Source organism: Pristis pectinata, chromosome 12 (genome assembly GCF_009764475.1).
Source record: "Pristis pectinata isolate sPriPec2 chromosome 12, sPriPec2.1.pri, whole genome shotgun sequence".
Lineage (NCBI taxonomy): Eukaryota > Metazoa > Chordata > Chondrichthyes > Rhinopristiformes > Pristidae > Pristis > Pristis pectinata.
Genome location: NC_067416.1, coordinates 56,103,529 through 56,122,306, shown reverse-complemented (window position 1 = coordinate 56,122,306; position 18,778 = coordinate 56,103,529). Strand labels below are relative to the sequence as shown.

General features: G+C 45.6%; 1 protein-coding gene across 1 annotated transcript in view; it reads left to right on the top strand.

Moving 5' to 3' along the window:
• The window catches only part of LOC127576491 (uncharacterized), a 605,240-nt gene that overhangs the window by 547,053 nt on the left and 39,409 nt on the right, over nucleotides 1-18,778 (top strand). The gene's annotated exons all lie outside the window — the stretch shown is intronic.

Sequence of the window (18,778 nt, the reverse complement as noted above, 5' to 3'; positions counted from 1 at the left end):
GTGAAATGTCCTTGGTGAGTGGGATTAAAGAGAATCTCAAGGCATTTTACACTTTCATTACAAACAAGAGGATAATTAGGGAGAGGGTGGGATCAACTCATGAATAAAGGAGGGAATTTATGCTTGGAGTCAGAGGATGTCAGCGAGTTAATAAATAAGTACTTTGTCTCACTATTCACCCAGGAGAAGGACATGGAGGATAGCAAGATTAGGGTGAGGCTTTGGAATGCACGAGGGCATTTTGAGATCAAGGAGGAGGTGGCACTGGGTCTTTTGAGGAGCATTAAGTTGGATAAGTTCCCAGCACCCAATGGAATATGTCCTGGACTTTTGAAAGAGGCAAGAAAGGAGATTGCAGGGGCCTTGACAAAGATCTTTGCATCCTCACTAGCAACAGGTGACGTCCCAAACAAATGAAAAGTAGCCAATGTTGTTCCTTTGTTCAAGAAGGGAAATAGGGATAATCTAGGAATTTATAGGCCAGTGAGCCTCACATCAGTGGTAGGGATGCCACTAGAGAGGATTCTTAGCGATAGGATTTACGTGTGGTGATTCACGATAGGATTTACGACAGGTGACGATTGTTATCGATGAGAGTCGGACAATGGATGTTGTCTACATGCACTTTAGTAAGGCATTTGACCAGTTCACTCATGGTAGGCTGATCCAGAAGTTAAGATGCATGGGATCCACGGTGACTTGAGAGGTTGGATTCAGAATTGGCTGCCCACATAAGACAGAGAATGGCGGTGGAAGGGTGTTATTCTGGCTGGAAGTCCGTGACCAGTGGTTAGTCGCGGGGATCATTGCTGGGACCTCTGTTATTTGTGATGTCTAGAAATGACTGAGATGAAAATGTAGATGAGTGGGAAAGTAAGTTTGTAGACAACACAAAGTTTATGCAGTTGTGGACGGTGTAGAGGACTGTCAAAGGACACAGCAGGATATAAATCAGTTACAGATGTGGGTGGAGAATTGGCAGATCGAGTTTCATCTGGGCAAGTGTGAGGTGTTGCATTTCGGGAGATCAAACATAAAGGGAAAGTGTAAAGTTAATGGCAGAACTGTGCAGAGGGATCTTGGGGTTCACGTCCATAGATCTCTGAAAGAGGCCACACAAGTAGATATAGTGGTAATGAAGGCACATGGATGCTTGCCTTCATTGATCCTGGCATTGAGTATAAGATTAAGGAAGTCACGTTGCTGTTTTATAAAACTTTGGTTAGGCTGCACTTGGGGTATTGTGTGCAATTCTGTTTGCCCCATTGCAGGGAGGATGTGGAGGCTCTGGTACAGAAGAGATTTACCAGGATGCTGCCTGAATTAAGAGGGTATGAGCTACAAGGAGAGGTTGGACAAACTTGGGTCGTTTTCTCTGAAGCGTTGGAGGTTGAGGGGAGACCTGGCACAACTTTATAAAACCAACGGAGAGGAGTAGATAGAGTAGATAGTCAGAATCTTTTTATCAGGGGAGCAATGGCAAGTACTAAAGGACATCCATTTGAGGTGAGTAGGGAAAAGTATTAAGGAGGTGTGTGGGGCAAGCTTTTTTTTGAAAACGCAATGGATGTTAGGTGTGTGGGATGGACTGCCAGAGGTAGTGGTGGAAGCAGATGCAACAGTGGCATTTAAGAGGCTGTTAGATGACATATGAATATACAGGGAATGGAGGGATATGCATCATGTGGAGACAGAAGAGATTTAGTTTAATTTGGCATTGTGTTCAGTACAGACATCGTGGGCTGAAGGGCCTATTCCTGTGCTGTACTGTTCTGTGTTGATAGAGTGAGAGTGAGAGAGAAAGAAAAGGTGGGTGCAGAGGAGTGAGTCAGTGAATACAAAACAAAATGGTGCCTTCTGTGATCGTTTTTCCTTATTATCTGTCAAATCCAGTACTAAGAAAGTCATTAGTTCCAGGGCTGAAATCAAAGGAACTCTCGGAACTACCGATCTTTATTCCATTCAATGCTACGAGCACGGCTGTGAATAATGACGAACGTGGAAGCCTGGCAGTCGGGTACAGGGATGATCCAGGCGTGGCTGAAGTGATGGGAATTTTAGTTCCTCCCCTCCCTAGCATACTTCCAGCCGATGTCCAATCACTCGAAAACAGGCTCCGAGCTCAGAGTAAGGCTGCAATTCCAAAGGGAGATCGGGAACTGGTGTGTTCTTTGTTTAGCTGAAACTGGCTCATCTACAACTCACCTGACCCTGCTGTACAACTTGAGGGTTTCCTCTAATTATCTCTGTATGGTATCCTCAGGCAAGGCAGAAACTGGCAATATCTGCTTGATGACCAATGCTTTGTGGTGCATTGATGTGACGGTCTCAGCTCAATTCTGCTCCTCTGACCTGGAATATCTGTTCATAAAATGCCGTCCATTTTACCTACCAAGGCAATTCACCTCTTCCATCTTGACGGCGGTCTACATTCCACGTCAAGTAAATGCCAAGGTGCCACTGGACAAACTATACTAGCCCATCAACTCTTGAGACGGCAAACCCTGATGCCCGTTTCATTATTGCCGATGACTTTGATGAAACAAACTTCAGGAACGTACTCCCCAAATTCATAAGCATGTCTCCTGCCCCACGTGGGGGTTAACACTCTGGACCACTGCTACACCACCATCAAGCACGCCTATTGTTCCATCCCTCACCCTCATTTGAACCAGTTGGATCATCTGTCATTGCCGCTCCTGCCAGCTTATCAACAAAGTGCAAAGAACCAATGACGAGAGTGTGGACATTGGTTCTGTCGTGAAGGTGATGTGGGTTGAGGAATTTCCCTGTTGTCCTGCGGATCAGCTCCACTGCAGCAGGACACTGATGTTCAGAGGAATTACATGGATAGCCAGTGACCACGGGTGATTACAAGGATCCCAGTGACTTTTAAAGGTTTTATGCTGCAACAGAGGTAGGCATCACCACCAAGGCCAGCAATTTCCTTCTCCATCTCGAATGGCCCTTCAGCACACGACGGAAGTGCTGTCGTTCACAGGGCGTACAGACTAAAAAACTAGACACAAACCTTTCTGAGGAAGTTTTGAAATACTTCCACGTGGAAAGGGTGGTTGAAGATTGCCTTTTTAATGGTTTATCTGTTTGGCCCTGACTGTGTGGAGTTTGCACATTCTCCCTGTAATCACATGGGATTCCCCCATGTGTGCTGGTTTCCTGCCACGTCCCAAAGATGTGCTTGTTGGTAAGTTAATAGGCTGCTGTAAATTGCCCTTAGTGTGTCACTGGGGAGTTCTGGGGGATGGGCAGGGAGCGGGAAGTAAATTGAGGAGAATTAATGGGATTAATGTAGAATTAGTGCAGATGGGTGGTTGATGGTCGGTGTGGACTCTGGGCTGAAGGGCCTGTTTCTGTGCTGTATCACTCTATCACTGCATCTCTGAATGGAACATGCAGTCAGAGAAGGGAAGCCAGTGTATGTTTCTTTGGCTAACCATCAAAAGAGGCGACTGTAGCCCCACTTAGTTAGATGACAGTAGAGAGAGATCAGAAGAGACTGGTATGGACAGACATTTCAAACTTTATTGATTGGTCGAGGATGCACGGATAAACTTTATCACAGTCATAGAATGTAAACAGTGTCTCTGGTCAGGGGAATTGTTCAGTTCTGCCAAGCAAATTTTATTAAGAGAGATGTGGTAACAGTGCCTGTATGAATTTATTCACCTGGCTTCCTGGTCACCGTGGAGAGTGGAGGTCACAGTGAGATGGAATGTTTTCTGCTACTGTCCTTGTTTTTCAACTATTAAATCTGGAAATTCCTCAGCTCTGGTGAAAGGCTTTGACTTGAGATATTTGTTTCTCTCTCCACAGATACTGCCTGTCCAGCATTTTCAGAAGGTTTTATTTCTGATCTTCAACATGGGCAGTTGTTTTTGCTCTGGTGATGATTTCATTCTGCCTGCTGTAGCTGAGATTCTAATTTGATGGAAAGAATTTGGTGCCTTGCAATAATAAGCTGCAACCAGTGGGGGTCAGAGGAACCTCCAAATATTGAGGCTTCAGTCAAACTTGCTGCTGTAATCGTCACCGACAGCCACCGGGTGTCAGTGTAACAGCCAGACGGGGGCTGCTGGAGGGTGTGGGTGACGCAGTGCACAGGAGGATTCCACTGCACCAGGAGGTCCGAATAATGCGGGAGTTCTTCAGATGCATTTGCCTCATTGAAATGTGGTGCCTCCCACTTCCCAAAGACATGCTTGTTGGTAGGTTAGCTGGCTGCTGTAGATTGCTCTTATTGTGCGGTCACAGAGCATAGAAACAGGCCCTTCGGCCCAACTCATCCATGTCGACCAAGATGCTCATCCAAGCTAGTCCCATTGCCAGAATTTGGCTAATGACCATCTACACTTTTTTCTGTCTGTGTACCTGTCCAACTGTCTTTTAAAGTAGTTATTGTACCTGACTCGAGCACTCCCTGTGGCAGCTCATTCCACTTTGTTTCTGCACAAAGGGTGGTATCTAACAGCTGCCCCTCACATTTCTATTAAATGTTTCCCCTCTCACCTTAAACCTATGTACTCTAGTTATTGATTCCCCAGCCTCAGGAAAAAGACTGTGTGCATTCACACTATCTGTGCCCTTCATGACTTTAGATATCTCTATGATATCAGCTCTGTGTCCTATGTTCAAAGGAATAATGTCCTAGCCTGTCCAACCTCTCCCTGTAACTCAGTTGCTCAAGTCATGGCAATATTCTTGGAAATCTTTTCTGCACTATTCCCAGTTTAATAACATCCTTCCTATAGCAGGGCGACCAAAACTGAATACAGTACTCCAAGCGCGGACTCACCAGTGGCTTGTCCAACTGCACCAAGTCCTCCCAACTTTTATATCTAATGTCCTGACTGATGAAGGCCAGCATGCCAAAAGCTTTCTTCACCACCCTGTTTAGCTGTGACTCCACTTTCAGCGAACCATGTACTTAAACTCCAAGGTCCCTCTGTTCTACAACAATCCCCAGGACAGTGCCATTCACTCTGAAAGTCCTACCTTGAATTAACTTGCCAAATTGTAACACCTCACACTTAACTGAATCAAACTCCATTTGCCATTCCTTGGCCACTTGCTCAGCTAATCAAGATCCCCTGTAATTTTTGATAACCTTCACTGTCCAGTGTACCACTTGTTTCAATGGCAACTGCAAACTCTCAAACCGTGCCTTGTACATTCTTGTCCAAATTGTTGATAGACATGTCAAACAACAAAGGTGCCAGCACTGACCCCTGAGGCACACCACTTGTCACGGTCCTCCAGTCCGAGAAACGACCTTCCACCATCACCCTCTGCTTCCTTCCATCAAGCCAATTGTATATTCAATCAGCCAGCTCTCGCTGGATTCCATTCGATCTGATCTTCCCGAGTAGCCTAGAACCTGGAACCTTATCCAAGGTCTGACCAAAGTTCATATAGACCACGTCTACTGTTCCATCCTCATCGACCACCTTGGTCACACCCTCAAAAATCTCAGTCAAGTGGGTAAGACATCATCTCCCACACACTAAGCCATGCTGACTACCCCTAATGAACCGCTGTCTTTCCAGATGCATATCTACCTTATCCCTCCGAATCCTCTCCAGTAACCCACCTACCACAGACATTAGACTTACTGCTCTATAGTTCCCAGGTTTTCCTTTTCTGCTTTTCTTAAGTAAAGGTACAACATTCGCTACCCTCAGTCTACCAGCACCGTGCCCGTGGCTTTTGACGATGCAAATATCAGTGTAGGTGAGGAGTAAATCTTGGGGTGGGGAGGGGGGATTGATGAGAATATGGGGAGAATCAAAATAATGGAATTAATGTAGGATTAATGTAAATGGGTGGTTAATGGTTGGTGTGAAATGAGGGGCCTGTTTCTGTGCTGTATCAAGCTATCTGTGCAGGGAACAGTGCAGAGAGAGAAGAGAAACCCTTGTAAGTGTTCCTGTGGCTAACCAGCTAAAGAGGTAAGTGTGAGCCCACTCAGCTAAACGATACTGGAGAGAAGGCAGTGATGATACCCAAGTTTCAGCAACTCCATCAATTATGTTATCGCGGGCACCCATTGTTGTAATAGAAAATTGGAGTTATTAACTAAGTGGATAATTTCATTCTGTAACCAAGACCTAGTCTGTTACTTCAGTCTTTCTGTAACCACCATTCTGTTATCCAAACCTGGTTTTGCTGTTAATGAAGTTTCTGAGTAATCTTGTCAGCTGAGAATGTAAAAGCTGCACCAAATTCACACTCGGGTAGATCAGCTTTGAGTGGTCTCCTGGTGTGCACCAGTTTTAATAAATTGCCCGTTATTTCGAACACCAACTCCGCATGGCCTTTCCATTTGCTCCTACACCATTGAAAGAGATAATTGTGACCTGACTCAACTGGACAACACTGGAGAGAAGGCAGAAGAGACTGGAATGGACAAACATTTAAAACCCAATTAACCGGTGAAATATACTCGAAGTATACTTTGTCACAGCCACATAAACTGTAATTAGTGTCTTTGTTCAGGGGAAGTGTTTATTTCAGTAGAGCAAATGTTATCAAAGGAGATGGGGAAACAGTGCCCGTTTCAACTTATTCACATGGGCTCCTGGTCACTGTGGAGAGTCAAGGTAACAGTGAGAAGGGATGTTTTCCCGCTACTCTCCTTGTTTATTAAATCTCTAACTTCCTCCTTTCTGGTGCAAGGCTTTGACGAGATATTAATCTGTTTCTCCCTCCACGGATACTGCCTGAACCATATTACCATGAATTTTATTTCTGATTTGTAACATGTGCAGTTATTTCTGCCTCGGTGATGATTTCATTCTGCCTGTTGTAGCCCAGTTTCCAATTTGGACTGAAACTAATTTGACAAAGAATTTATTGCCTTGCAATAATAATCTGCAACCACGGGGGTCAGAGGAACCTCAAAATATTGAGGCTTCAGTCAAACTGGCTGCTGGAGGGTGTGGGTGACGTAGTGCACAGGAGGATTCCACTGCAGGAGCTCTTCAGATGAATATGTTGCAGGGAAAGTGACAGACAGGGAAAGGACGGGGTATTCATTCATTAGTTAGTAACTCACTGCCAGGGCAGAGCTTTGCAACAGGATATAAAGGACGTTTTATGGAACCTTTGCACAACACTTGGAGCATTGTGTGTAGTTCTGGTTGCCTCATTACAGGAAGGATGCAGAGACTGTGGAGAGGGTGCAGAAGAGGTTTACCAGGACGCTGGCTGATTAGAGGCTATGAGCTATAAGGAAAGGTTGGACAAACTTTGGTTGTTCTCCCTCAAGCATCAGAGGCTGAGGGGAGACCTGATGAAGGTTTTTAAAGTTATGAGAGGCAGAGACAAGGTTGACAGTCAGAATCTGTTCCCCAGGGTAGAAACATAAAACCCCAGAGGACGTGCTTTTAAAGTTAGAGGGGGAAGTTGAAAGGTGACAGGAGGGGCAAGTTTTTTATGCAGAGAGTGGCAGGTGCCTGGAGTGGGTTAGCAGGGGTAGGAGTGGAAGCAGGCAGTTTGGTGGAGCTTTTGGTGGTGGCTATAGATAAATAAATGAATATGAAGGGAATGGAGGGATATGGATGATACACAGGAGGAAGACACTTAGTTTCAATTGGCATCATGATCGGCACAACTTCATGAGCCGATTGGCTTGTCCAGTGCTGTTCTGTGTTCTCTTGGTCAGTCTCTCTTGTCTTCTCCCTTTCAGACTCATTATATCTGACCCATTCTCTCTCCATCTTGTTCTTTCTTTCCTCTCTCCATGGCCTGACTCTCTCTCCTTCTCCCCACCACTTTGCTGCTTTCCCCTGTATAAAGCTGCCAGGGATTGAAAACCTGCTCTTCTCCCTTGCCTGCCATGTCATTTAACTTAATACCCTTTGGTGTGATTTCCTTCCAATCTGAGGGGGAACGTAGACCTGAATCATCAGGGATTTCTGTTCTTCCACTGCCTGCCTCGCTGTTTTCTGATTTTTATTTCCTACTCTCTTGCACATTGCAATATTAAAAGTGACTTCCTTGTGCCTCAGCCCCTGTTCATCATCAAGGACTATTGTGTCCATGGTTGGCTTATCTGTGTCCATGGTTGGCCTGCAGTGCAAAAGAATTGGGCAGTTTCACCCGACAGCAACTACTTGCATTTACAGACAGACTTTAATATTGCAAATCATCACAAGGTGCTTCACAGGAGCACAAATCAGACACCAGGTCATAGAAGGAGATGATGGCAGGTGAGGAAAAGTCTGGTCAAATGATGAGTCTGAAAGCAACGCCATAATCTAACAGGATGATATGCTGAAATAGTTTGGACCACAACTTCCTGACTCATTGAGAAGTCTGACACAGAGTGATGAAAGAGTGAAGGGCAGGGAAATGATGTCCGTAATATGGATTCAAATTAAAAAGGAAGTGAAAGACACTATTACAGGTTTAAGTTATTTACAATGAATCTGTAGAGTTTGGTGAGGAAACTCCTCAAACAGTAATTGACAGTAGGACTGGACTCCCAGATGGAGCAGGGTGAGAGGAAACTCTGGAATCGGTTCAGAATTAATTCATGGCAAAAATCAGGAAAGTATAGGATCCTGGGTATATAAATTTAATTGAGCAAATGTGAAATATACCCTTGTCTCTGTGACCAATCCTACAGTGTAACTGAGTTCATGTTGAGTTTCCCAGCCTGTCTGTTTTTGCCAAATTACAAGTCAGTACCATCCCAGTACCTGACTCGGGACAGTTCGTTGCAGGTTCTGTGAGATCTATCCATCTTTCCTTCCCAGAATTGACCCAGAATTGAAAGAAACTCAGCTGCATTTCAAGTGACAATTTTATTCAAGGTGAGCCCAAAAATCATAAAGCAAGATACTGATACAAGGCTGTTCCAGGAATAAAATTAGATGCATTTTACTGTCTAGATGCCAGAAAGAAAGGTTTAGCAGATGTCCATACTTGCAGACCTCATCAGCTGACAACCTTTCATCCACCTGTTGTGAGAAAGGTTCTTTAGGATCTTAAAGATAGAGATCTGGACACAGTCTTTGTACTTCAAAAAGGAGAATTTTTATTTACAAAGACAGACACAGGAACAGAATGGAAACGAACAAATGCACATTCTCAAGCAGGAGATCACGAACGTGAAGGGAATCATAACAGGGAGTGAGGAACGTACACACACACACACACACACACACACACACACACACAATAACTGGTTACAAATGATCAAGGAATAAACAATATAATGTTTGAACACCGTGATTCTGGACAAACATTGGCTCTTTGGTCTCGGGAGTCCTTAAGTAACTGCCCTGAAGTAGTGCACAGCTTATCTCAACATCCTCGGGGAGAGAGAGAACCAAAGATGCAGCACTTTTATACTGCTGGGGGGCTGGGTGGTCCAGCGAGGACACAGGTGTTTACCTAATGGGGTGGAGCCAAACCTTGATTGACGGTGGTGTCGCTTTTGGCCATGTGCTCAGTGGTGTCATCCCAGCCAGAGGGGTCAGTGTTGTCACAGTCACATGACAGCCATAACCTTTTACACGTCACCACCCTTGGATAACAGATTATTGACCATAACACATGGGAGCAGAATTTGATTATGGCTGATTTATTTTTCCCTCTCAACCCCATTCTCCTGCATTCTCCCCGTAACATTTGACACCCTGACCAATCAGGAAGCTACTAACTTCCACTTAAAATATGCCCATGACTTGGCCTCCACAGCCATCTGTGGCAATGTGTTCCACAGATTCACCACCCTCTGGCTGAAGAAATTCCTCCTCATATCCGTTCTAAAGGGCCATCTTTTTATTCTGAGGCAGTGCCCTCTGGTCCTAGAATCTCCCACCACTGGAAACATCCTCTCCACGTCCACTCTCTCCAGGCCTTTCAATATTCAGTAGGTTTCAATAAGATTCATTGAACATAGAACATTCCAGCACAGTACAGGCCCTTTGGCTCACAATGTTCTACCAACATTTTATCCTGCTCTACGATCTATCTTACCCCTCCCACAGAGCCCTCCATTTCTCTATCATTCATGTGGCTATCTAAGAGTTTCTTAAATGTCCCTAATGTATCTGCCCCCACAACCTCTGCTGGCATTGCGTTCCACACACCCACCACTCTCTGTGTAAGAAATTTACTTCTGACATCCCCCTTATATCTTCCTCCAATCACCTTAAAATTATGCCCCCTCATGTTAGCCATTTTCACCCTGGGAAAAAGTCTCTGACTGTCCACTTGATCTATGCCTCTTATCATCTTGTACACCTCTATCAAGTCACCTCTCATCCTCCTTCTCTTCAAAGACAAAATCCCCAGCTCTCTCAACCTATCCTCGTAAGACATGCTCTCCAATCCAGGCAGCATCCTGGTAAATCTTCTCTGCACCTTCTTTAGAGCTTCCACATCCTTCCTATAATGAGGCATCCAGAACTGAACACAATACTCCAAGTGTGGTCTAACCAGAGTTCTATAGAGCTACAACATTACCTTGCAGCTCTTGAACTTAATACCCTGACTAATGAAGGCCAACACACCATACGCCTTGTTAACAACCCTATTGACCTGCGCGGCTACCTTGAGGGATCTATGGATGGGGACCCCAAGATCCCTCTGTTCCTCCACACTGCTAAAAGTCCTGCCATTAACCTTGTATTCTGCCTTCAAATTCAATCTTCCAAAGTGTATCACTCCACACTTTTCTGGGTTGAACTCAATCTGCCACTTCTCAGCCCAGGTCTGCAGCCTATCAATGTCCTGTTGTAACCTACAGCAACTTTCGACACTATCCACAACACCACCAACCTTTGTATCATCAGCAAGCTTACTAACCCACCCTTCCACATCCTCATCCAAGTCATTTATATAAAATCACAAAGAGCAGGTGTCGCAGAACAGATCCTTGCAGAACACCACTGGTCACGAGCTCCAGGCAGAATATGCTCCATCTACCATCACCCTCTGTCTTCTATGAGCGAAACAATTCTGAATCCACACAGCCAAGTGTCCCTGGATCCCATGCCTCCTCACTTTGTGAATGAGCCTTCCATGAGGAACCTTATCAAACATCTTACTAAAATCCATGTACACCACATCCACTGCTCTACCTTCATCAATGTGCTTTGTCACATCCTCAAAGAATTCAATCAGGCTTGTGAGGCGCAACCTGCCCCTCACAAAGCCATGCTGACAGTTCCTAATCAACCTATGCTTCTCCAAATGCCCATAAATCCTGTCTCTACGAATCTTCTCTTGTAATTTGCACACCACTAAAGTAAGACTCACTGGTCTGTAATTCCCAGGGTTATCCCTACTCCCTTTTTTAAACAAAGGAACAACATTTGCCACCCTCCAAACATCTGGCACTACTCCTGTGGCACGTTTCCTCTCTTATCCCTGATCAGTCCTACTCTCACTCTAGTCATCCTTGTATTCTTCACATACGTGTTGAACCCCTTGGGGTTTTCCTCGATCCTATTCACCAAGGACTTCTCATGCCCCCTTCTGCCTCTCTGGTCCATTCTTAAGGTCCCTCCTGGTTACCTTGCAACTCTCCAGAGCCCTATCTGATCCATGATTTCTAAACCTCAGGTCGCTTCTTTCTTTCTCTTGACAAGATATTCTACATCTCTTGTCAACCACGGTTCCTTCACTCTACTATCCTTACTCTGCCTCAATGGGACAAACCTATCTAGAACCCCTATGCAAGTACTCCCTAAACAACCTCCACATTTCCACTGTGCACTTCCCAAGAACATCTGTTCCCAATTTACGCTCCCGAGTTCCTGCCTAATGGCATCATAATTTCCCCCTCCCCAGTTATATACTTTCCCATATCGTTTGCTCCTATCCCTCTCCAAGGCTACGGTAAAGGCCAAGGAGTTATGGTCACTATCTCCAAAATGCTCTCCCACTGAGAGATCTGAAACCTGATCAGGCTTATTGCCTAGTACCAGGTCCAGAATGGCCTCACCTCTAGTCGGCCTGTCCACATACTGTGTCAGGAATCCTTCCTGGACACACGTAACAAATTCCAGCCCATCTATCCCCTTCACACCAAGGAGGTACCAATCAATATTTGGGAAGTTGAAATCAGCCATAACAACAACCCTGTTATTTTTGCACCTCTTCAAAATCTGCCTCCCAATCTGCTCCTCAGTGTCTCTGCTGCTACTGGGGGGTCTGTAGAATACTTCCAATAGAGTGATCACTCCCTTCCTGTTTCTGACTTCCACCCAGACTGATTTAGTAGACGATCCCTCCAGGACATCCTCCCTTTCTACAGCTGCAACACTGTCCCTGATCACCAAAGCCACTCCCCCACCTCTTTTACCTCTGTCCCTGTCCTTTTTGAAACATCTAAACCCCAGAATATCCAGCAGCCATTCCTGCCCTTGCGACAGCCAAGTCTCTGTAATGGCCACCACGTCATAGTTCCACGTACTTACCCATGCACTAAGTTCATCAGCCTTGTTTCTGACACTTCTCGCATTAAAGTAGACACACTTCAACCCATCCAACTGACTGCAATTTTGCCCTTTCAAATGCCCATCCTTCCTCACAGTATTTCTACACCCTGTATCTACTTGTACACTAAATGTACCAACCTCTGACCTATCACTCTAGTTCCCATCCCCCTGCCAGACTAGTTTAAACCCTCCCCAACAGTTCTAGCAAACCTGCTCGCGAGAATATTGGATCCCCCTCCAGTTCCGGTGTAACCCGTCCGTTTTGTACAGGTCGTACCTTCTCCAGAAGAGATCCCAATGATCAACACATACAGGGTTTCTGCCCATGGCCTTTTGTAATGTTGACAAGGCAGCCCGTGACGCCTTTTTGTTTGTCCTTATTTTCTGCTTTAATGCTGCCAATTTCCAACTATCTGATCACCTTAATTACAGTCATCAGGGTGGACTTCTGTGATCAGTTTGAGCAAACAGACAAGTTGTTGGTGGGAGTCTCCCAACTGCTTCAGAACCTAAAATGCAGAGCTCATTCTCACTACATAATCAATCTGCCTGTTTTTCACACATGGTAAATGTTCTGAAATGAGAAGAGAGTCTTGCTCTCTGTGGATCTTTTGCCCATTAGTTTCGATTTCTTCTGTCCCATTTGCTTTGGTGAACGTGAACCTGTTGGTTGGTGCAAAGCACAACATTAGAATGTATTTCCATATGTAAAGCAGTGTTTATTCTATTTAGTAACAGGGCTCCACTGGGAGGGCCCCCCGCTCAAATTAAACCTGCCTGTGAAACCTGAGAGAAAGTGTAAGGAGAAGGACTGAGTCTCAATGTTATCGCAGAGTTTCAGACATCTGTCAGCTATCAATAACAAATGGTTACTGAGCTTCAAGTAAACATAGAACAGTACAGCACATGAACAGGCCCTTCAGTCCATGATGTCTGTGCCAACTATAATGCCAAATTAATCTAAACCTATCTGCCTGCACATGATCCGTGTCCCTCCATCCCCTGAATGTTCATGTCCCTGTCTAAATGCCTCTAAAATGCCACCATTGTGTCTGTTTCCACCAGGACCCATGGCACCGTGTTCCAGGCACCAACCACTCTCTGTGAAAATAAAACGTACCCCACATATCTCCTTTAAACTTTCTACCTCTCACCTTAAAACGATCTCTTCTACCATCTTACATTTCTGCCCTGGGATAAAGACTCTGCCTGTCTGTCCTATCTGTGCCTCTCATCATTTTATAAACCTCTATCAGGTGGCCCCTCAGCCTCCGACACTCCAGAAAAAAAACAATCCAAGTTTGTCCAACCTCTCCTTGTAGCTAATACTCTCTAATCCAGGCAACATGCTGGTGAACCTCTTCTGGACCCTCTCCAAAGCCTCCACATCTTTCCTGTAATGGGGCAACCAGAACTGAGAGTTCATGAACTTCCACCCAGGTTAATGCAAAGGTGAAAACCTGTTTTCCTTTGGACAAAAAGCAACGTCTGCACTCCTTCTACTCAGTCCCATGACATTCTCTCGGCAGGATCACAGTGTCCTTGATGCTGTAATGTACTGGATGCAACACTGGGGCTCTTTAATGTGGAAACAGAAGGAAATTTTGACTTCATTAGTGACAGAAGTGGAAGATTTAGATGCTCAAATTAACCCTGTATAAAAGGTTCATGAGAAGGTTGAAGGGGAAGGCATATTTCCACCTCCAAGATGATGAAAATATTTGATAGGGTGGAGGAAAAAGATGTTTCGGTCTGCGGGGAGACTAAAACCAGTGTAAATAATCACCAATAATCCCATCTGGATAATTTTTTATCCAGGGAGTGGGGAGAATGTGGAACTCTGCCACAGAAGTGAATGTGGGGAAAGGGAACAGAAGGAGACATTAACCCAGTTGGACGACGATGGAGTGGCTGCAGGCTCCTGTGGACAATAAACACTGGAATGAAATAGCTGCTCTGAATCTGCTCCTGTGCCGTATGTTCAATGTAAGTCTGTGTAGTGCCAGAGTCACAGGGAGGAACAACATCAGTTCCCGTCTTCCTCTCCCACCCTCTTCTCCATCTTTTCCCGTCTTTCTCTCTCCTCCCTTCACCAGCTCTTTGCACATCCATGTCGTTTCTCTCTCATTTCCTCTTCCCCCCCGTCACCACCTCCTCTCTTCCTCCCCCTTTCCATTCCCTCCCACTTCATGTCTCTTGTGCTCTGACTCCTTCACTCACTCTGCATGTTCTCCTCTCTTTATTTTTCCTTCATTTTTCTCTCCATCACCCACTCCCAAACTCTCTCTCAGGAGCTGCTGTTTCCCAGCGGCAGCAGCTGGCGCCCAGACCTGTGACCTGCGGTCTGGTATGTCAGATCATCAGGCTCGGGTAACTTCTGCCTTCACTTTCATGTCTCAGCTCACAATGGGAGACAGAGGCAGTGGGAGCTGGAAAGGGACAGTCAGCTGTGAGATTTTATCTGACAGCCATAAACCCAGATAGTTTTAAACAACCTGTAATGAACACGGGCAACTGGTGGGTGCAGACAGGTTTGTCTGAAAGGTTTCAGCTGTGACGAGAAGCATAAGGAGGGAAACTGCCCACAGTCACAGTAACAGAGGTTGTTGTTTGGTGAGCTCTTGTTTCAATAGAGCTGTTGTTTCAGCTGTGACAAATGACTGACACAGATTCCATAAGGGAAAGACCAATCCTATCGGACAGAGAGGAAAGGTGGAATGTTTGCTTTGTGTTCAGAGACTACTGGCAGGTTCGGGATTTGATTAATCCTATGGATGAATTTGAACCAAAGGTCCCAATGTGCATCAGTTACTGGGGAACACAGGGATACAAAGGGGTAGACATTACGCTGCTTTGGAATAGAGCTCTGAATACATCACATCTGGGGCACTGGCTGTGATTCTGGGCATCACCACTCAGGTTCATGTGCTGACCTTGATGGGGGGGGGGGGGGGGGGGGGGTGGCCCAGGGCCAGCAGAGTGGCACTGGGACTGGAGACACAAGAAATTCTGCAGATGCTGGAATCTGGAGCAATACACAAAAAGTGCTGGAGTAACTTAGCAGGTCAGGCAGCATCTGTGGAGGGAAATAAACAGTTGACATTATGGGCCGAGACCCTTCATCAGGACTGGAAATGAAGAGGGCAGACCCCAGAATAAGAAGGTGGGGGTAGGTGAGTTCAGGTGATAGTTGATTCCAAGTGAGAGGGGAAGGTAGGTGGGTAGGGGAGGGGGGAAGATGTAATAAGCTGAGAGGTGATGGGTAGAAGAGGCAAAGGGCTGAAGGAAAAGGAATTCAGTCAGAGAGAGCAGTGGACCATGGAATAAAGGAGTTGGGGGGGGAAGGGTGAAAAAGAAGGGGTGGGGTTACCGGAAGTTAGTGTAATCGATGTTGAGCCATCAGGTTGGAGACTCCCAAGGCAGAATGTGAGGTGTTGTTCCTCCAACCTGCATCTGGCCTCGACATGGCAGTAGAGGAGGCTGTGGATCGACGTGTCCGTCTGGGAGTGGGATGTGGAATTGAAGTGGGTGGCCACCGGGAGGTCCTGGCTGTTGCGGCAGACAGAGCAAAGGTGCTCGACTGGGACTGGTACGGTTAGAACATTAGGTCTGGTCATATGTTCCCTGAAGTGTGGAAAATTGAAGGCTCGTGTAATTGGGGAGTTTAAAATCATTGAAGAGTGCAGAAGCGTAACAGAGAGAACCTGTTACCTCCCCTATGGATTCCAGAGCCAGGATATTCAGGGCACTGGAAATCAGGAACTCTCCTGGAAAACTGTGAAGGCCGGAGTCAATTGAAAATGTCTACATTGATAGAATTTTGTTTCATTTATTCAAGGATGTGGAGCCAAGGTGGGTAAATGGAGCTCCGATACAGGTCCGCATCAGTGGGAATAGACTGGAGGGCTGAACAACCTCCTGACACTCGATGCATGGGACTCATTTGAACAGAATCTCTCTGTGCAGCTGCTGATTTACCAGAAACATGTTTCATATTTTCATTGTTGACGAGTGTGTGAAACTGGGCCGTTATCTGGAGGCTATTTCCTTCTCAGACTTCCTGTAGGAGATGGCAGCTTGACTTAATCCGAACAGGGGGCCTCCCAGAGGGAACAGACTTACTATAAAGAATAAGCAGCTACTCGAGGTATGGAAATACGTTTCTGATTTCGGGACTGACACGAATAAACAATTCTTGTGTTACCGAAAAGAGGACTGACTATTGGGACTAGAAGTCTGAAGGGAGAAAGGGTAAAGACACATGCTCCATGCAAGCATGGGGAACATTTGTCCTTGAGGGAGATAAAGTGCTGCCTTGAACTGAATCAAATTATTAGGTTCATTTGGGAAGAAAACAGATGTGTCTCAGATTTATGGTGTTGCTTAATTATGCTGAAAACAGGAAATTTGTGTTCCGACCTGATCCCACTGAACTGGACATTCCAGCTAAACTGTTCCAGTACAGATACAACACTGACACCTACACAAGAATCTGAAACATTGCCCAGGTATGCCCCATTCTCAAAAAACAGGACAAATCTAATCAGTTAATTCGTGCCCAAACAGTCTACTCAACCTTTGGTAAAGTGATGGAAGCCGTAATCAACGGTATTGACAATTGGCACTGACTCACCAAATAACCTAATCACCAGTGACCAGTTTAGATTTTGCTGGGACCACTTGGTTTGTCACCTTGTCACAGCCTTGCTCCAAGTATGGATCAAAGAGCTGAATTCCAGAGATGAGGTCACACTGTCTGCCTTTGACAACAAAGCAGCATTTGAATGAGTTTGGCATCAAGGTGCCCTGGTAAAACTGGTCATTGGGTATCAATGGGGAAACACTCCAATGGTTGGAGTCATGCCTCACACAAAGGAAGATAGTTTGGTTGCAGGGTCTATCATCCCAACCCCAGGATATCACTGTTTTTCCTGTTTCTCAGGACAATAAACAAGACCCTAACTGCTTCATTAATGAACTTCCTTCCATCATAACAGGATCTGTGCAGATGATTTCATGATGTTCAACCCCATTTTGGCTCCTTAGCAAATGAAACAGTCCACACCAGCATGCACCAAGATCCAACCAACATTCAGGACCAGCAAGTAGCAGGCAACATTCACACCACAGAACTGCCAAGCAATGGGCCTCTCCAAGAGACAGCTGAATCAGCAAGGAAAAAGGACCATGAGAACATTACCACCTCCAAGTCATACACTAACCAGACTTGGAAATATATCATCTGTGCTTCATCATCACTGGGTCTAAATCCTGGAACCCCCTGCCCAACAGCACTGTGAGAGAACCTTCACTGGAAGGACTGCAGTAGTTCAATAAGACCGCTCGCCACCACCTCTGAGACATCTATCAATGGAGAATTAATGCCGGCCTTCCCAGCAATGCCTGATCCCAAAATTGAAAAAGAAAGTGCGTGATATAGGTAGTCCAGGTCTCAGAAACATACAGGATGACAGAGATCACTGCAGCCCAATAGACCAAGACTTTTGTGTTAGATTTTAAAATCCCGCTTTTCCATGATGAATTGAACTTTGTGCTGGTGCATTGAAGACGATGGGGAATTTCATCATTGACCTCTGGCCCTGCTGAGAGGTGAGTCCTGAGATATGGAAAACAGCTCACATTTTCTAGGTTCATGTTTTTACTGCCTTCTTATCAGAAAGTTTCACAGCAAGACCCAGGAAAATCTCCTTCCACAGCCTGTGGGCTTTCTACACTGTCCCAGTCTCAACCCAGCCATTTAATTTCCTTCCACATTCCATGTGCACTCTCCCTTAATGTGGAATCTCTCCTTTCACGTTGTCTGCTCGGCCTTACATAGAACATAGAACAGTACAGCACAGGCACAAGACCTTAGGCCCACCGTGTCTGCACCGACCATGATGCCAATTTAAACCAACACCATCTTCCTGCACATGGTCCCTTTGCTCTATTCGCTGCCTGTTCACAGACCTCCAATCGGAATAAAACCCCTCCACCATTACCCTCTGCTTTCTATGAGCAAGTTAGTTTGAATTTAACCGACCAAGTCACTCTGGATCCCAAGAGCTTTGAGATCAGCCAACCATGAGGTATCTTGTCAAATGCCATGTGGACAACATCCACTGCCCTGCTCTTATTAATAATCTTCACTGCTTCCTCAAACAGGCTTCTGTTCCTGAATTCCCTGCATCAAAGGTCCTGCTCCTCTCACTGGCTGAGACAGATCCAAAAGTTTTCGAACAGTGAAACTCCTGTTGTCAGGTCTCTGAGAGAGAATATTCCTGGCCTGTACATAATCCCCCAAC